The 7,151-nt window shown below is 39.0% G+C and overlaps 1 protein-coding gene across 5 annotated transcripts in view; it reads right to left on the minus strand.

The window, feature by feature from the left end:
• Nucleotides 1–6,946, minus strand: part of LOC118819677 (probable E3 ubiquitin-protein ligase HERC1) — a 101,978-nt gene extending 95,032 nt beyond the window's left edge. For all 5 annotated transcript variants that reach the window (XM_036587517.1, XM_036587518.1, XM_036587515.1 and 2 more), the window contains exon 1: nt 6,653–6,946. The gene's annotated coding sequence lies outside the window, so the exon portion shown is untranslated. The remainder of the gene's footprint in view (nt 1–6,652) is intronic.
• Between the last annotated feature and the right edge of the window lie 205 nt (nt 6,947–7,151).

Consider the following 7,151-nt stretch of genomic DNA (forward strand, 5'->3'; position numbering starts at 1 on the left):
CACTCTTCAGCCATACCTCTGTGTTTTAGTGAGTGCTGTCTTTTGAAAGCACAGTTATATTTCAGAAGTCAGCAAGCCTGTACTACTCTCTGCTGATTTGGTCTTTGTTTGTTCAGATGTCACCACCATTGCAAAAATTGGCCTGTCAGCTTCAGTGACACAGGAATGGGGTTTAAACCCAATGGACATACACTGAAAACCTTTGACCCTCTGAGTCACTTTCTTTCCTCCTTTTGTTTCACTTCTCTCTATCTGTCTGTCTCTAACACACACATGAACACTCATTCAGACACTCCTGGAACAGCCACACATGAGTCTAATGTCACTACCCCTAATGTCAAGCATCAGCCAGAGGGGTATAAACCCCTGGGCACTGGGCTGTGGAGCACTGGAACTGTGATGGAGCTCCGTCCAACACATGGGATGAATTGGAGTGGCGTGTGATACAGAACTATAATCCAACATCAGGATCCGACCTCACTAATTTTCTGGTGTCTTTTCAAGCCTGCCTTGTTTTAACAGCTACACCAACACAGTCCAGCTCAGTTACACAGCATTTTAAACTAGAAACTCATCATTATGCAGGGAATATAAATAAAGAGTGCTTCATCTCATTAGGTTTTATAGGATTTTTGCTTTAGCTTGCCAGATAAACTGTGGCTGGAGCTTTCACCTACTGTCATAAACTGTAGGTGGAGCTTCCATCGATCCACAGACCAAGTGCTACTCCCCATGATTAGGGGAGGACACAATTTTAGATGGGCTCTCTCCAGTCACCAGACACTGTTTTATTTGTGCTTGTTGAGCCAGTTTTCAGAATCTATTTAGAGCTTAAGTATATACTTTCTGTTATTTACAGGTGCATTAGCGAAAGATTCAAGATACTCAACCTCTAGCAGTAAAGCAGGTAAACTATAACAACACTGTAATGATTTTTGTTCTCAATCCTGCTTCAAGAATATGAAGCAGACTTCAAATACGATTTAGTATAACCACATTTAAATTCCGGCACTCATTTACACAAAAATACAAAATGTTTGTGGGCATGATATTAACCTGTAAAAGTGGTTAAATTTGTTAAACCTATAAACACTTATAAACCCTCATCCACGTTGACTCGGATGTGCCTCACATCTATGTTACCAAGTGGCCATGAGTGGCAGAAGAGGACAAGGGGACAGTGAGGAGTGGATTTTTCAAACAGGACACATTCGCCCTCAACAGGTAAGCCTAAGTAAGCTATTTAGCCAGCTATGCAAACTTTTCAATGCAAAACTTTTTTAAGAGGTTTGAGCATAACGTGCATTTCTGCATGTCTGGCTATAAACCTGGTGTAGAACTGTGGTGAAATGCCTTTTGCTCTTGTTAGCTGTGTAGCTCTTAGCATGCTAACAAGCCAACTAACACAGGAAAGGGATGAATTTTTATCAGCAGTCATGTACAACAGATGGAGTAGACTGTAACTTAAAGCCCAGCAAAATGAATGTTATGATTTGAAACATTAAGAATTTTAAAGCAGTTTATTGCTATGGCTTATAAACAGCTTTGTCTGCTGTTATTTTCAGGTTTGAATAGGGAAATGCATCATGGTTGCAATGATTTCTGGGCAAGTTCTGCTGTTGAATCAGCACTTGTGTTCACTTGATCCCTCGACCCTCTGAGGGCTCATCTAACACCCCTCACTTAAGGTAATAAAGTAATAGAACAGCCCCTAAGAGGGGATTCCCCTGAGCAGAAATTACAAGGCCACAGGCTTCTTAAAACCGGTACTGAAACAGGGGGTTGACAACTGGCCTCCAAATGTGTTTTTACCTTGGACCTTTTATGTGGTGTCCAGATGAGGATGACACATAATCAACAACCAAGCAAGAATTTAAGCAAAAGAATTCTATTCATTTTCAAGTTGCCGTAGAATATCTCATATTCCTTGTCGGCCTTGCCAGTGTACTGGCTTTAAGTCAGAACTTGTAAAAGGCCATAAACAACAGAAACAGCAGAAAGCAATAGTGAAGTAACAGCCCAAAGCCCCTCTGAAAACACACTGAACTAAAATCAAAACCAACTTAAAACATGAAAATCATAGGACATTTATTAAGGCCCGCTGTGTCCCAGACCATTTTAAGTAATGTCAGAAAGTCGATCTGCTGTGGAAGTTAGTCTAATTTAAAGAACCATGCCTACTTCAAACCGTCCGGTAGAGAAGTTATATGTCAATAAATGATTGAGAAAGAGAAGACACTGTGAAGTTTAAGCTCAGTGAATACAAACATATTCAGTTTCAGTCGCAGGCTAACTATCCATTTGCAGCTGGCTATCTGGATTATTCATTTGCAGCCTTGAATCTCTGTTTCGTCTGTGTCTAGTCGGTGGACCTGATGGCCTTCTCAAGCTTTAGCAAGAGTTCCTCTTGTCCCCTGGTCAGTGGCCAAAGGGGAACATGACCCAGCAGTCTTTGCTCCAGACACTTCTGGAGATGTCACTCCTTCTCTCTTCGCCCACAGCTTATCACTGCACCAGGAATTTATTACACCACTGCTGCTATACGGTTTCCTAACGTATAAAAATATAACACCAAGCATCTCAAAGCTTTCACTCCGGGACGATCCCAGACTAGTTTAGATCTCCACTGGCTTCACACTCATTCACACAGATTAAGGCTGCAGCTTAACATATGGATAAAAGAAATTAAGCAGTGGAAAAACAACTTTTTCAAAACAAAAACTGCAACACGGTCCATGTAAATACAAACAGTCAAACAGAATTTTGGGGGTTTTTGCTTCTAAAGTACTGACAGTCATTCAATACAATAATAAAAGTGTTTCGATTTTTTTGGCATTTAATATTTTTCCAAAAGTCCACGTTTGACGCTTGTGTGGGTTTATGAATCAGAAACAGTCATTATTCATTTTTGCATGACCAATTCCTCTCTTTATCCCTAAGAATTAAACATACTGTTTTTGTTACTGTGCCTATAAGAATGAAATATGTAAAAAACCTATATCTTCAGCACAAAAGGGCGAGTCTTAACTGCTGCAGGCTGAATACGTGGATATACTTAAATGTTGGGTTTTCACAACATCACAAAAACAATATATTCAAAACAGACTGTTTTTCTATACGCTCCCACATAAGAGTGCATAGGCTGGGGAGTTTACACACTACATCAAACACTTTTATTAAAAATAAAATTAAGGAAATTTTGGTTTTCCATGATATGGGCCCTTCAAAGGAAATGTCTATTTTTTTATTCAATCACAAAAAACTCTATATAAAAACTTTTAGACCTTTTAAAAACTCTAATGAGGGGCTCACAGGACTAACTTCATTATAGGCCTAATGACCATATAGCCTTACAGTCTGCGTTACCACAAGAACATGTTACTATAAATATCTATTATTAAGCAAACAGCTAATTTTAGATCATATTTGAAAAATAAGAGAAGAGACCAAGCTTTAAAAATATTTCACAAGAAAAACAGGAATAAAATATTAAATAAAGAAGAGCAAAAAATGATAAAAATGATGGCTCACAGGAGTGTGCTGACGTGTGCTTATATCTAATCTTTTATCATGACACTGGATTAAAAAAAACACTACACATATAAAACAATACACGTACACACGTAGTGTTTTAATGTCATTTTTTAACAGCAATAATCGATTGGTACTTATACATTTTGAGGATTTCTATCTTTGAAAAATACTAGGGATGCATCGTTATGGGAATGGGATGCCGATATCTGATATTTTTCATGCACAAATCTGCTGAAGCCAATACATAAACATTTATGAAATGAAGAAAATTGGGGTTAGATCTACCTGGATTAGCATTAGGGGGAAACATAACATTTATTTCTATAGCATTACAAAGGCAGAAAAACGAATAAAATGCAGATGTTTCAGCACAGCAGTCCAGCGACAGCTAAACATTCTGCCCTCCCAAAGTAAATAAATATGTCAGCAAATATAAATTTGACTGGTTAAATCCAATCATTTGATTGATGCCAATATTTTTTTAAGCAATTATTTGCTGATTTCGATATGATTCCAATATCATCAGTCATCCCTTAAAAAGCTTTGTATAATGGCATAATCTTCATTTATTTCTGAATTCCTGTTTTCTCACCAGTCTTAATAAGTATATGGATGAAGGAAATTAAAGAGGAGAAAAAACAGAAAAATTTAAAACCACAAACTGTAACATAGTTTAAATATAATACCATTGTCAATTAGTACACCCAGACAGAATCCTTTGACCTAGGATTGACTTGAAGTACAGGTAGCCATTCAATGCAATAATAAAAGCATTTTGAGACACTCCAAATATGTTATCAACCAGGAGGACCACAGTATTAAAGGACCTGTTTCCTACATGTTTCTTGTATTTTTTTCCTTGACATCCATGTTTGATGTTTGTGTATACACAAGTTCAAATAAGGTCAAATAAAACAAAATTACAATGTGAAAGTTCAGTGGGACCTTGTGAAACCAGTGAATCCATTGCATATCTAAAAAATATCTTAGAACTTGTTTGACTGAAATTCAGTGACATTATTACAAAGTGCTAGAAATAACAGTACTGCACATTAAATATCATTGTGTCCCCATTGTCTCAGCACATGCCATTCCATCCCAGTGAGGAAGGTCTCAATATTCAACAAACCTCGATGTTATTAAAAAAGAACTGGAAATAGATTATTTCCAACAAACAGAGCAGTTAACCCATGTTCTGGCCTCAGAGAGCTAAACTAAACCTAATCTGAGTCTGATCTGGGTGAAGATGGTATCTACAAGAGCATTCAGCCGTTCAAAAGTCAGTCATTCGCCCACAGAGCTGAAGCATGATGAGCCTACTGCACACTATTAACAGCAAGCCAATACAAGCTAAGAGAGCCAGACAGAATGAAGACCAGAACGCTTTAGCACCTGACAAAGCTGCTGCAACTGTGACAGCTAGGTCTTCGGCCTTGTGGGAAGCTGGTCATATTTCACAAGATACTGTCACTAGGACATCATAAAATCGACTATGTGCCAGACCAGCACACAACAAAGACAGGTGCACCTACAGTAAAGCACTAACAATGACTTTTATCCTAAAATATAAGGATTAACACCAGTAACGTTGTCCGGAAATCAAATATGGTGTTGTATATGCAACTCTATTAGTAGGCTGCTACTACAGAACACATTGGAAGGTGACCATAACAACTCACGCTAAATTCTTCAAGTACCATTATTCTGGTGAGTACTAGGCAGTGCACATATCTGAACATTGCTGATAGGAATTGATTGCATTCAGCCCCATGAGCATTAGTGAAATGGAACTAATGTTGATTACAAGAGACACTCCAACTCATCACAGAGTTACTGGATGGAGCTCCATCACTCCAGAGAATGTTATATTCTCTTGGCAAGGCTTTTCTATGGAGATTAAACAAGGTGGATATCTTCAGTACTTAAACACTGACCAACTGTGTGTTACATGTTACAAAGAGAGAGTAATTAGCCCTGTTTAAGTGGTTTTACTGTAGCCCAGTATGTGAAGCTTTGAATACAAATCACTGTTTTCTTAGTGTTTGATTGTATTTTTTTACTGTGGCACTACTGGGACTTTTCCCCATTCCAACTTATCGAACCTCAGAAAAAGAGAATATTGCGATCTGTACTGTATAACAGGAAAATGTTTTCAAGTATCGTGACATTATAGTTTTGCCATATCGCCCACCCTAACATGGTGGAGGTAGCTCACTTATGAGTAATGTAAATGGAAAGAAAAGCAGCAAAGTGGATAAGATTAGTCTTAACACATCATATCTCCAGATACATAACAAGGTGTTTTATATAGCAGAACTGACATAAAGCTCATTATCAAAGCAATTTATCAGTACAGCAGAGTAAAGAAACCAACTTGTGGTCCAACCACACATCTGGAAGACTGCCTAGTTAATGCAAGACAAGACTGGTATCGCAATATCTGGCTAATTGTTTCAGCTATGGTGAATTTACACCAGCATAGTAGCACTATTATCACGCATAGCTACACTAAAGGCTATTTTATTCCAATGGAGACCATCCTACATACTATGCATGATGGAAAAGACTGTAATTCTTGGCTCATTTGGCTCAATATCTTTCATGCCAACTATGCTAACCGCAAGGTCAGGCTATGCAACCATTTTGATTTCATTCTCTTTATGCTTATTTGGGTGCAGAGACGATTTTCCATGTAAAACAAGCACACCAGCTGCAATCCTGCCCCTCTCACCCACTCGCAGCTGTGCAGAGAGGAGCACAAACACCTAAAAACAGCGACCACGCGCCAACATCACTGTCACATTTCAGCTATAGTCCGATCCAGACCCCAGACTGGGGGGCACAGAGAAATCTAATCACAATCTGAACGTGTCAGAGAAATACTGGACGAGAAGCTGCAATGCATGAAGCAATAGCACGACAGCTGTACTACGAGAAACAAGACAGCTGGCTAAGTTATAGGTGACATGGACGAAAAACACAGCAAATGACAAGTGACAGTTCAAAATTCACAATTCAGTGAACCTACTTAAAGCGGTTAATACAACTAGCTAGCTATCCACATCAATATTTCTCTCAAAATTAGGCAGCATTAGGAAAAACCCAACGCCTGTCTTACCTCTCTTCCCTGTGTCATTCACACCCAGTCAGACTTCGGTAGTTAGCTAGCTTAGCTAGCCGACTGACAGACCTGAAACGGCTTTTACAAATGGGTCATTTCGGGCGGCAAGCCAACTATACGTGGTTTAGGTGAGCGTAAATATTAGCTCCAAGTGCTAATTAATGATGTCAGGGTGTAGTTGTGGGTTTTTGCTGTTGAAATGAGGCTTAACTGATCGCTGGCTAACCGGTAGCTTTAGTGAGAACAGCCGTGACTGTTGCCATGAAGAGCGGCTCCATGGCAGCGATGAACGACTCTGAGCGAATCGGTTCTTTTGAACCGACTCTTCTCAACACATCGATTCACAAGTCCAACTGAAAGAACTTTCATGTTACATAACCATGTCTCTGGGTTTATCAGGTGCTGCTTATTTGTAAGGAGCCCAGAGACAGCAACTAGTGCTCGAGATTGCTGTTCACGGCCAAAAATACATGTTATAGTTTCTAGTTTAAGTATT

Source organism: Colossoma macropomum, unplaced genomic scaffold (genome assembly GCF_904425465.1).
Source record: "Colossoma macropomum unplaced genomic scaffold, Colossoma_macropomum, whole genome shotgun sequence".
Lineage (NCBI taxonomy): Eukaryota > Metazoa > Chordata > Actinopteri > Characiformes > Serrasalmidae > Colossoma > Colossoma macropomum.